The sequence below is a fragment of the Cucurbita pepo genome, chromosome 4, assembly GCF_057944985.1.
Source record: "Cucurbita pepo subsp. pepo isolate OVF chromosome 4, ASM5794498v1, whole genome shotgun sequence".
Lineage (NCBI taxonomy): Eukaryota > Viridiplantae > Streptophyta > Magnoliopsida > Cucurbitales > Cucurbitaceae > Cucurbita > Cucurbita pepo.
In genome coordinates, this window is record NC_141801.1 from 5,795,820 (window position 1) to 5,808,765 (window position 12,946).

Below are 12,946 nucleotides of genomic sequence, written 5' to 3' on the forward strand. Positions count from 1 at the left end.
AAAGAAAAGCACAAATGCTTCTTTTACTATATTTTCCAAGTCTACCTTACAAATACAACATACATGGCTTTATATAGCCTCAAAATGAAACTATTAAAGGCATTCCAAAAGTTGTAACATTCATACTTAATGACCATAATTAGCCATTATGTAAATGTAACCTAAAGTAAATAGTCTTAAAATACATTAATGAAATACAATAACTCTAAATTGTAATCCACCCAAAATTTATGACATGAAACTTCATTCTTCTTCAATGTGGCATGAATTGAAATATCTTTTGATAATTTCAACAATATTTTCTTCACATCTTCATTGAAGCATATGTTATGATTGATGTCTCTTGGTTCATATCACGGTCTCACAGCTTTTGCTCCTTCCCCTTCCTTATCTTTCTTTGACTATTCCTTCCCTTCCGTTACTGTGAGTTATTCAAAGTAACCAGGGGAAAGCCTCAAGATTCATTCTCACTGTAAGTCAAGACTCAACATTCTTGATCCTTCACTCCTCTTCTCGTCGAGTTGTGATATGAACCAAGAGACATCAAGCATACAATATACTTCAATGAAGATGTGAAGAAAAAGTTGTCAAAATTATCAAAAGATGTTTCAATTCATGCCACATTGAAGAAGAATGAAGTTTGATTGTTATTAATTTTGGGTGGATTACAATTTAGAGTTATTGTATTTTAAGACTTTTTATTTCAGTTAGGTTACAATTACCTAATGGCTAATTATGGTCATTAAGTATGAATGTTACAACTCTTGGAATCCCTTCAATAGTTTCATTTTTGAGGCTATATAAAGCCATGTATGTTGGATTTGTAAGAAGACTTGGAAAATATAGAAAGAAGCATTTGTGCTTTTCTTTAGCCAATGGCTAAGTTTCTTTGCAATTCTATGTAGTTTAGATTGCATGTAGAATCATTCAAGCTCGACATGATCAATCTTGCTTGTGGAGTGATTCGAATCTCAAACAAGTGTTTGAGATATTTGATCAACAAGAGTCATTCAAGCTAGACATGATCGATCTTGCTTGTGGAGTGATTCGAATCTCAATCAAGTGTTCTTGCCTTGAGATATTCGATCAACAAGGTAATCCGAATCGTATTCCCCTTGTAGTTGATTCCTTATCTTATCAAGTTGCTTTGCTGATGCACCTATTTCTTCTTGAACTTGGTAAACTGATAAGATAAGGAATCAACTACAAGGGGGGTAAGATTCGGATTACCTTGTTGATCGAATATCTCAAGGCAAGAACACTTGATTGAGGTTCGAATCACTCCACAAGCAAGATCGATCATGTCTAGCTTGAATGACTCTTGTTGATCAAATATCTCAAACACTTGTTTGAGATTCGAATCATTCCACAAGCAAGATTGATCATGTCGAGCTTGAATGATTCTACATGCAATCTAAACTACATAGAATTGCAAAGAAACTTAGCCATTGGCTAAAGAAAGCACAAATGCTTCTTTTAATATATTTTCCAAGTCTACCTTACAAATACAACATACATGGCTTTATATAGCCTCAAAATGAAACTATTAAAAGCATTCCAAAAGTTGTAACATTCACACTTTATGGCCATAATTAGCCATTATGTAAATGTAACCGAAATGAAATAAAAAGTCTTAAAATACAATAACTCTAAATTACTCTAAATTATAACCCACCCAAAATTTACAACAATCAAACTTTATTCTTCTTCAATGTAGCATGAATTGAAACATATTTTGATAATTTTGACAACCTTTTCTTCACATCTTCATTGAAGTATATTGTATGATTGATGTCTCTCAGTTCATATCATTCTCCACTTCTTCAAGAGGATTCGTCCTCGAATCTATTTGTGAAACTTTGCTGCAAAAAATAAGTTATGGAAATACGAAGGACCTCACAACACTCTCCTCACGAGTATACACTCAAGGAAATTTTAGGACACTCCTTTTACACTCAGTTACACAAATGAAGCTCTCATTCTCACCTCTCAAAATTTTAAATAGAGCAAAGATTGAATTTTGAACTCTGGGTCGATTAAAAACTAAAAAGATGAAAATAAATAAAAATCAAATTGAGAAGAAACGCAAAGGAAACATATATCCGATCTTGAGCCTGAAGCTCTGATACCAAATGATAAGATAAGGAATCAACTACAAGGGGGGTAAGATTCGGATTACCTTGTTGATCGAATATCTCAAGGCAAGAACACTTGATTGAGGTTCGAATCACTCCACAAGCAAGATCGATCATGTCTAGCTTGAATGACTCTTGTTGATCAAATATCTCAAACACTTGTTTGAGATTCGAATCATTCCACAAGCAAGATTGATCATGTCGAGCTTGAATGATTCTACATGCAATCTAAACTACATAGAATTGCAAAGAAACTTAGCCATTGGCTAAAGAAAGCACAAATGCTTCTTTTAATATATTTTCCAAGTCTACCTTACAAATACAACATACATGGCTTTATATAGCCTCAAAATGAAACTATTAAAAGCATTCCAAAAGTTGTAACATTCACACTTTATGGCCATAATTAGCCATTATGTAAATGTAACCGAAATGAAATAAAAAGTCTTAAAATACAATAACTCTAAATTACTCTAAATTATAACCCACCCAAAATTTACAACAATCAAACTTTATTCTTCTTCAATGTAGCATGAATTGAAACATATTTTGATAATTTTGACAACCTTTTCTTCACATCTTCATTGAAGTATATTGTATGATTGATGTCTCTCAGTTCATATCATAAACTCAATAACAAAATAACCTCAGCTTGGCTCCCCTTCGGCTCTAACTCTAAACAGCTTGCTTGGTTCTTTCCGATTCATTCCTTCTTAAGGGCTCCTTCGCCTTTTCTTGACTCTATTATTCCCGTCAGTTCTTGTTAATTTATTCGACTGTAAAGACTAAAGGAAACCTGGAGGATCAATCAGCTCCTTCACTACTGAACCCGATGTAACGAGGTAATTTCATTTAGAAGGAAAGACGAAAGAGAAACAAACCCCCTTCTTCCCCTGAACCCAATCACTTGTCCCTTCTTTCCACAAGGTAAATAGATAGTCAGTATTCTCCTGACCTTTTAATGAAACTTCGCCAGGAAGTCAAGACGAAACCGACACCCTTATGACTGATTTCACTCTTTGACTCGGAGGTCTGCTAATTAATTTACTCGTTGACTGAAGGGGTGAACTACTTCTTTCTCTTTCTCTGCTCTTTCCTTTGTTTGATATTCCGCTTGCTTGAAAGACTCAACTCTCCTTATTCGTTAGAGTGAACTGATCTTTCTCCTCTCACTACTGTACTTACTCATTCTGCTTTTCCGATCGATATTACATTACCTGTATGGTTCGTTATTTACTGTAAACAAAGACTGAAGATTCCTGAACGTGATTGAAGGCGGGAAACAGGAGAGGAGGATGATTCTTTCATTCACTCTTTTACTCGACTGTAAACAAATGAAAGGATGGAAGAGAGTGCGGCTTCTTCTCCTCTTTCTTCTTTGCACTCGGTAATAAATAAATAGGTTAAAGCATCTTCTGTTACTTTATGGTCGAGCAGCTTGGCTCCTTTTCTTTTCCTGAAGAAGAAAGATGAATCAGACAGATTGAACTCGGTAAACAGGACGATTCTCCTTTCTTTCACTGTCTGTAAACTAAGACTCAACCTTAACTAACCCTGAACTTGCCCCAATATTATTCCCTCACCTTCTTTCTGGAGGTAAAGCTAGAAGAACCTGAACCGGAAGGAAAGAGTAAATTCATGAATTAGCTGCTTTGAAAGACTCAAGCAAGAAAGACTAGATTCATGATCGTTCACTACTGAACCTGAAAGTGTTGAAAGGAAAGACGAAAGATGAATGAAACGGTAAACACGACTTATTCGTTAGAGCTCACTGTCAGTCAAGACGAAAGCAAGACAAGATCTCCTTTACAGTTCAAGAATAAAGGGAGACGAAACAAAAACAAAGACTCCTACTTCGTTCACTCTTTTTCCTGTTAGGACCATTAATGAATAAATTCTATCCCCATATAACTGTAAAAGTTTGTAATCGGTTTTTCCCTAACAGCTGCATAGGAAATCAAAGAAATTCTATCCTCCCCCGTATTTTTAGGGTTTAAAAGAGATGCTTTACCCTGATTTCCCTCGGGAACTCTCCTGTAAAGACTCAAAAAACAAGAATTCTCCTATCCTCCCCCTATTTTTGGGGATCAAACTCTATCTCTCCCTTATTTTTTTTTTATTAAAAAGTGTATCTTTACCCTATTTTTGGGATAAAAGAGATGCTTTACCATATTTTTGGGGAGAAAATTCTATCCTCTGTCCATTTTTAGGGATGAAAGTCTATCTTCTGTCTATTTTTTTGATTCAAAAGTCTATCTCTACCTTATTTTTAGGGCTATTTAGGGCCGAGGTAATTAAGAAGTCAATCCTCAACTCTCGATTCCTTCTCCTTCACCTTCTTTCACAAGGTAAAAAAGATCAAGAAAAGAAAGATCAGCTCAATCACCTCTCCCTATTTTGTTGGTCATTTAACTCTTGAACAAGGGAAAGCCGAAAGATTCATTCTCTTCTCCTTTTCCTTCTTGAACTATTCTTTAACTGTAAACAAAGACTCAAGCTTATGAATGAGAGTGAACGTTCACTGTCAGTCAATCCGAAAGATGAATTCAACAGTAAAGACTATCGAAGAATCAATGAGAGTGAACTGTCTGGAAAGACTCAAGATTCCTTCTTTCTCTTTCTCTGATCCTTAAGATTCATTCTCGTTCACTGTCAGTCAAGACTCTCGATTCATTCTATCTTCTGTCTATTTTTTTGGATCAAAGTCTATCTTCTTCCTATTTTTGGGGATAAAAGAGAGTTAAGGTAATTCCGTATTAAGGAAAGACTCCTTATTCATGAGAGTTCACTGTCAGTAAATCCTCAAGAGAAAACCTGAACCTTTATTCCCTTCCCTTATTTCTGGAGGTAAACTCGGCGAGCAGCTTCGCACCTTTCCGATTCATTCTCCTGAACTACTTCACGAACCAGATGGAACTCTGTCTTCTCCTTTCGTTCTTTTCTTTCTTTTTCTATTTCTTCTTTTATTCCATTCTAATCTTTTACAAAAACTCTTAGTTGTCCTTACGATCCCCCTTTCAACAACATACCGGCCAAAACACGTGCTTCGAAAGACTAGTATGAGATAATTTGTATAAATGTATCGCCATGCTATTAATTTTCTTTCAGTTCTTTTCTTTCTAAGAGGTGGAATAGAATCGAATAACCCGGTTGAAGCGTAATGATCATACGTCTGTAATGTGCATTGTATGTTCCCATAATAGGTCCCAACATTCTTCCTTCTAGCCTTTCTTTCCCGGGAGTCGATGACTATTCATAGCTATTTATTACCTTGACACCAAAGACGAGTTCGACCCAATGCTTGATTTCTGTCCTAGTGGATCCCGATTCGACATTAGAAATATATTTCTTTAACCGAGTACTTTTGTCTGTAAATACTGCATGTTTGATTCCATCCATCAATTTAAGTTCGATTCGACATTAGAAATATATTTCTTCCATCCATCAATTTAAGTTCGAGTCTCAATAAGAATGCTAGTTCGTTCTGACTGTTCATATGTTATTATCTGTTCGTAATGAATATACCACACCAATATGTGTGGCTGATGAGATTCCATCGATAGAGAGCCAATTCCAATAGACTTACTTATTGTAGGGTCCCATTGGTGTGCATCCAGTAGGAATTGAACCTACGATTCACCAATTATGAGTTGGGCGCTTTAACCATTCAGCCATGGATGCTTAGCGGGGATCCTCGTACATGGTGAATAACCAAATTCCAATTTTCAATTCAATCTTTAGGAGAAATCAATGCAATTTAGGAGGCCTCAATGAAAGGACATCAATTCCAATCCTGGATTTTCTAATTGAGAGAGATCAATCATTCTGACTATTTCTTAGATTCATGGCTGGTATCTTTCATTCACATTTGTTTCCATCAATCCCGTTTTATAAAACTCTTAGACTCCCGAATTGAGAGTATACTACTTTCACGCAATTCACAGGGTTCAACAAGCAATCGATATTTCACGATCAAGGGTGTAGTACTATTTGTAGTAGCGGTCCTTCCTTATATCTATCTCGTATTAAGAATCGAAAGGAAACTCTATTTGACAGGGTTTCTTCCTCTACCTATTCATTGGACCCAGAAATGAGACATTGGAAGAAGATTTTTGCTCTTCCTATACTATATCAATAGGTGGATTGTTTCGCTCATCTTCAAAAAGGAAAAAGGATCTCTGAGAGCTCTTTCCTGTATCCGAAAGAGAGTACTTGGGTTCTCCCAATAACACAAAAGTGTATCATGCCTGAATCTAACTGGGGTTGGTTCGCGGTGGTGGAGGAACTGGATCGGAAAAAAGAGGGATTCCTGCTCATTGTAATATATCTAATGAAACCGTCGCTGGAATGGAGATCTCATTCAAAGAGAAAGATAGAAAATCTCTGTAGTTTCTTTTTGTATATTATATGGATGATCAGATCCGCAAGGACCTAGATTGGTAATTGTTTGATCGTCTTTCTCCGAGGAAGAGGCAAAAGAGAATCAACTTGAATTCAGGACAGCTATTCGAAATCTTAGTGACAGACTGGATTTCTTATCTCTTGCTTTTCATGAAAAAAGACCAATTGAGCTTCTTCAAACAACAAGGAGCTGGGTGAACTATTCAATCAAATGATATTGAGCATCTATCTTCTTTCTTTCCCATCTCTTCTCGAGAAAGAAGTGGTCTATTTCTTTGAAAAATTGTGCTCAATTTCATATGTGGCAATTCCTCCAAGATCTCTTCCTTCATTAGTTGGGGGAAGAATCCATCTGCACGAATCGGATTTGATGAGGAACATATCGAGAGAGAATTGGATTTGGTTAGACAATTGGTTGGTAAACAAGGATCAGTTTTTTAGCAAGGTACGGAATGTCTTGTCAAATATTCAATATGATTCCACAAGTAAGATCTAGTTTCGTTCAAGTAACGGATTCTAGCCAATTGAAAGGATCTGATGATCAATCCAGAGATCATTTCGATTCCATTAGTAATGAGGATTCAGAGTATCAAACATTTCTCAATCAAAGAGAGATTCAACAACTAAAAGAAAGATCGATTCTTTGGGATCCTTCCTTTCTTCAAACAGAACGAACAAAGATAAAATCAGACCGATTCCCTAAATGCTTTTCTGGATATTGCTCAATGTCCCGGCTATTCACGAAAGGTGAGTGAGAAGCAGATGAATAATCATCTGATTCCGGGAAAGAAATCGCAGAATTTCTCGGGAATCCTCCTACAAGATCCATACGTTCTTTTCTCTCTGACAGATGGTAAGAACTGAATATGGGTTCGAATCCTACTGAGAGGTTGACTAGAGATCAGAAATTGTTGAAGAAAGAAGAAGATCTTTTGTCCCTTCCTTCCAGGCGATCGTAAAAGAAAGAAATAGTTAATATATTCAAGATATATACGTATTATCAAAATAACGTCTCAATTCATCCTATTGAATCAGATCCGGGATGTGATATGGTTCTGAAGGCTGAACTGGATATGGACAGTTACAATAAGATTTCATTCTTTCACTAAAATCCATTTATTTATTTCATCTATTCCATGACCGGAACTGGAGGGGATACACCTTACACCACGATTTTGAATCAGAAGAGAGATTGAAAGAAATGGAAGATCTATTCATTCACTCTATCAATAACCGAGCCGGATCTGGTGTATCATAAGGGATTTGCCTTGATTCCTACATATTGGATAAAAAAGAATTCTTTCATGAGTAAAGGGATGAATCGAAAAGGAAGGATTTCTTGGTTCTACCTCCTCTTTCTTTTTTATTCAGAGAATGAATCGAAGGATCAGCAAAAAATGGGTACGGACCTCCCCCGGGAATGATTTTGAAGATCCAAAACAAAAAAGAGTGGTATTTGATCCGAAAGATTCCTTCTTTCACTCTTTCACTCGGTCTCACTGTTTCACCCTTCGTAAACTCGGTTTCACAATTCCATTTTCTGCCCCTCTCCCTTCGGTCTCGCTCTTTCACCCCTCAGCTTCGCGCCTGAACTATACTATTCTTGAACAAGGTAAGTCAAGCTTATGAATGAGAGCTCACTCCGGACCCTATGGATTCTTGATCCTGAGCCAGAACAAGGGAGAGTTCACTGTCTCATTATCCTGATCCTGTAAAGACCTTCTTTTCTTATTCATTCAATCCCCTCCCTATTTTGAGGGCAGTTTTCCCGGTATTTGAGTTCATTTGCCCAGATTGAAGGAGGTAAAGCAAGACAAGATAAGAGTTGTAAGTGTTTGAAAGAGTAAATGAATTAGCTACCAAACCCGGAATCAGGCAGGAAGGAAAGACAGAGAAGCGAATGAACCTCTACAACTATTGGTTGAGCGGCTGAGCTCAATCACCTATTTCTTTATTCTTGAACTGCTGGCTGAGCTCCTTATACTCTATTCCTTTACAGTTGGGAAAAGCAAAGAGACTGACTGAAGCAAGACAAGATTCATGATCCTTTGAGAGAGGAGAGTTGTAAATTCATGGGTAGGTGTTTGTTTGAAGAACCTTGACAGGGGAGTAGTCAATTCATGGGTAGGTGTTTGTTTGAAGAACCTGAACCGGAACCGTAACTGATATTTTCACTCTTTCAAAATCTGGTTGGTTACCTCCTCCCTCTCTGTCTGCCCCTGTCCAACTCGGTCTCGTGGCTTCGCTTCGCTTAATCACTTGTCCCTTCTTTCACTCGGTCTGTTTGACCCGTAACTCAATCACTTGAATAACAGTAAACAAAGACTCAAGGAAAGAGGAAATCAAAGCCAAAGACGCCTGATCCTGTAAAGACCAGAAATCAAGAAATTCTATCCACATATAACTGTCAAACCTTGTCAGAGGTTTTTCCCTCGGTAAAGGTTTTTCAATCCAATATTTTCTATCCAGCATAGGGGTCAAAGTTCATAAGAGGTTTTTCCCTCGGTAAAGGTTTTGAAATCAATTTCATTCTATCTTTCCCGTATTTTGGGGATAAAATGTTATCTTCTGTCTATTTTTTGGGGTCAAATGGATGCTTTATCCTATTTTGCGGGTTATTTCAGTCAAACACAAAGGAAATAGGCTGGATGAGAATCAGGTCATGAACCTTCACCTTCCGAGGAATTCTCCTTAACTACTTCCCCCACCGAAGAGAAACTGTAAACTCCTGGCTGGCTGGACTATTACTTCTTTCACTCTTTCACTGCTCATGAGCCTGACCCTTTTCCTCGGCTTGGCTCCTTGTTCCGTTCTTTTCTTGTTTGTTATTATCAGTTAGTTATTGTTCGAAGTAAACTCCTTAACCTATTGGTCTCGCAATTCCATGTAAACTCGGTCTCATGCCTGAATTGAACAGTTAAAGGGATTCCTGAGAGTGAACTGTCAGACGAAACCTTCTCCTACACCTTTTCCTTCTTTAACTCAGTAAATAAGCTGGATGGATGAGAAGCTAGCTCCTTTTCTGATATGCCCTGACCGGAACCCGAACCCATTTATGAAGACGACTGATCCTACTGATTGAACGAGTTTACAGTTCTTGAATCAATGAAGGGAGGGGAGAAGAAGGAAGACTCAGACAAGATGAATGAGACTGATCCTACTGATTGAACTCAGTAAAAAGAAGTAGCTCTTTGATTGAACTCAGTAATTAGGCTGTATAGGAAAGGAAGTCTTCACTCCTCTCCCTTTGGTCGAGCTGTTGAACTCCTTCACTCACTACTGAACGAACCAACCTGATTAAACTAAACTCTTGAACGAGGAAAACCCTCTCCTTTACAGTCTCGCTGCTTTCTTGCTTTCACTCTTTTCCTCTCCCTTCACGGTAAACACTCTACTCAGGATGAATGAGATGAGAGTTCCCCTTCACCTTTCTGGAGCTACTTCATGAAACCCTGACCGGAACTGGAACAAAGAAAGAAGGAAGGAACCTGACCCGGAACGAACCTTATGAATGACGAAACCTGATTGAACTCGTGTAAAGACCTTTGATGATTTATAAGATACTTTCTCGGGAAAAAGGGGATCAAATCCTATCCTCTGTCTATTTTGAGGGCTATGCCATTTTCCTTGATTGAACTCGGTAACATAGTAAGTAGTTAGTCTTTCTCCAGAACTGTCAGTCAAGAAGAAGGTCAAGCTCCGTACCCTATTTCTTCTTTCTCCGGAACCGTAACAAGAAGATCAGCTCCTTCGCCCTATTGGTCTCACAGCTTCGCTCCTTCCCCTACACTTCTCCAACAAATGAAAGGATGGTCGCTTCCTTCGCTCATTCACCTATCGGTCGAGCTACTTACTCCTATTCTATTAATAATCAAGAACTCATTCTCCTATTCCTATTTATTTATTCAACCACGAGGTAAACTAATGAATTTCTTTCCTCTCCCGTAAGAAAGAAAGATGTATGAGACTGATTGAAGGAGGGAGGTAAACAAGGAATCTTAGCTCTTCTCTTTCTCCTTCACCGGAACCGCCTCTATTCTCTGACCGAACGATATTTCCTTCCCTTCTTGAACAGCTTGAACAGTAAACCCCTGCCTCCTATGCCCTGAGCTACTTCTGGCCCCTCTATGACCTTTACAGTCTTTGAAAGAGTAAATGAATGAAAGAAGGAAATGGAATTGTGAAACCGAGTTTACAAGGTGAAAGAAATGGAATTGTGAAACCGAGTTTACGAGGTGAAGGAAATGGAATTGTGAAACCGAGTTTACGAGGTGAAGGAAATGAAATTGTGAAACCGAGTTTACGAGGTGAAGGAAATGGAATTGTGAAACCGAGTTTACGAGGTGAAGGAAATGGAATTGTGAAACCGAGTTTACGAGGTGAAGGAAATGGAATTGTGAAACCGAGTTTACGAGGTGAAGGAAATGGAATTGTGAAACCGAGTTTACGAGGTGAAGGAAATGGAATTGTGAAATCCCGAGTTTACGAGGTGAAGGAAATAGAATTGTGAAACCGAGTTTACGAGGTGAAGGAAATGGAATTGTGAAACCGAGTTTACAAGGGGAAGGAAATGGAATTGTGAAACCGAGTTTACGAGGTGAGGAAATAGAATTGTGAAACCGAGTTTACGAGGTGAAGGAAATGGAATTGTGAAACCGAGTTTACGAGGTGAAGGAAATGGAATTGTGAAACCGAGTTTACGAAGTTCATGAAATGCAATTGTTCAACCGAGAGGTGAATGAAATGGAACATGAATGAGACTGAACTCTTTAACAAGGTCAATTCCCTTATTGTGAGTTATGAGTCAAGAGGGTAGGCCGATTCTGATTGAACTCGTATAAAGACCTTTTCTTATTAATTGAATATAACCCCGGTAAAAAGGGCCATTTTTTCCCATTTTCCCTGATTGAACAACTTGGTAAACAAGGTCGCTTCGCTCATTCACCTATCGGTCGAGCTAGCTACTTACTCCGGAAATTCAGTCAAGACATGAGAGTGAACTCCGTTCTTGTCCCTATTTCTTCCTTATTGATGGCGGTAAACTAAACTCGGTCTTGTGGCTTCGCACCTTTCCGATTCATGATCCCTGATTGTCCCTATTTCTTCTGGAACGGAAAACAAGTATCAGTCTCACAACTTTGCCCCTGCCCCCATATTCCCTTGCCTTATTTCATTGAAGGAGGTCAAAGTAGCTCTTTCCTGAACTCGCCTTCACGGCACGGTAAAGGAATTCCTGAGAGTGAACTGTCAGACGAAACCTCAACCTTGAGCTAGCAAATTCCCCAGCCCCTTTCTTTCTTTCTTGAACTGCTCTTTCTCCTTCCCCTATTGATTCAAACACTCAGTAAATAGGTTCAGTAGCTAATGAGTGGACTCTCTTGTTTGTCCCCGACCGGTTGGTTCCTTGTCTCACAGCTTGCTTGGCTCCTCTTGATTCTTTCCCAAGGTAAACAGGAGGATGATTATTGAACTCAGTCTCCTGTAAGAGAAAGATTCATTCTGCTTGGACTCTCCCTGTCGGTAAAGCAATTCCATTTCATTCACCTTCTTTCACTCCTCTCCCTATAGGTCGAGCGGTTGAACTCGTTCGCCTCGTAAACTGATATGAACCAAGAGACATCAATCATACAATATACTTCAATGAAGATGTGAAGAAAAGGTTGTCAAAATTATCAAAAGATGTTTCAACTCATGCTACATTGAAGAAGAATGAAGTTTGATTGTTGTAAATTTTGGGTGGGTTACAATTTAGAGTAATTTAGAGTTATTGTATTTTAAGATTTTTTAGGTTACATTTACATAATGGCTCATTATGGCCACTAAGTATGAATGTTACAACTCTTAGGAATGCCTTTAGTAGTTTCATTTTGAGGTTATATAAAGCCATGTATGTTGTATTAGTATTGACTTGGAAAATATATTAAAAAAAGCATTTGTGCTTTTCTTTAGCCAATGGCTAAGTTTCTTTGCAATATGCTTACCTTTGCCACAGAGTAGATCAGTAGAACATTTGGTTAGCTCGTAAGGCTCATAACACAAGTTCCAAATTCTGTCTTCACAACAATCACCTCTAGTGCCGAGTTTGGTAAAGACAAACTTGCTTCCGGCCGGCCTTTCAGTGATAGGGGGTACTCACTCATGCATTCTCTCTCTCTTAGGTGAGGTCATTCTCTCTTGTAAGTATATATGTCGTGGTATGCTGTCGTGCCGTTTCAGTAGTGTTTGTGAATTAGTAGGGTGGGAATGCAAAAAGGTCAAAAATCAAAACCGTTTCCAAAAGGAAAGGATTCCCGTGGCCCGAACGAGAGCGAAGGCGGTAGGGCAGTAAAAGAAAGAAACGAGGGAGACGACAGTACTAATCATTATTGCTGAGGTGTCAACAAAGCCAGGTAGAGGAAATCACAGATAAT

General features: G+C 38.2%; 1 non-coding gene across 1 annotated transcript; it reads right to left on the minus strand.

Moving 5' to 3' along the window:
- Positions 1 to 5,743: 5,743 nt before the first annotated feature.
- On the minus strand, positions 5,744 to 5,816 carry TRNAM-CAU (transfer RNA methionine (anticodon CAU)). The gene has a single exon. It is a non-coding gene; the product is annotated as a tRNA-Met (tRNA).
- Between the last annotated feature and the right edge of the window lie 7,130 nt (positions 5,817 to 12,946).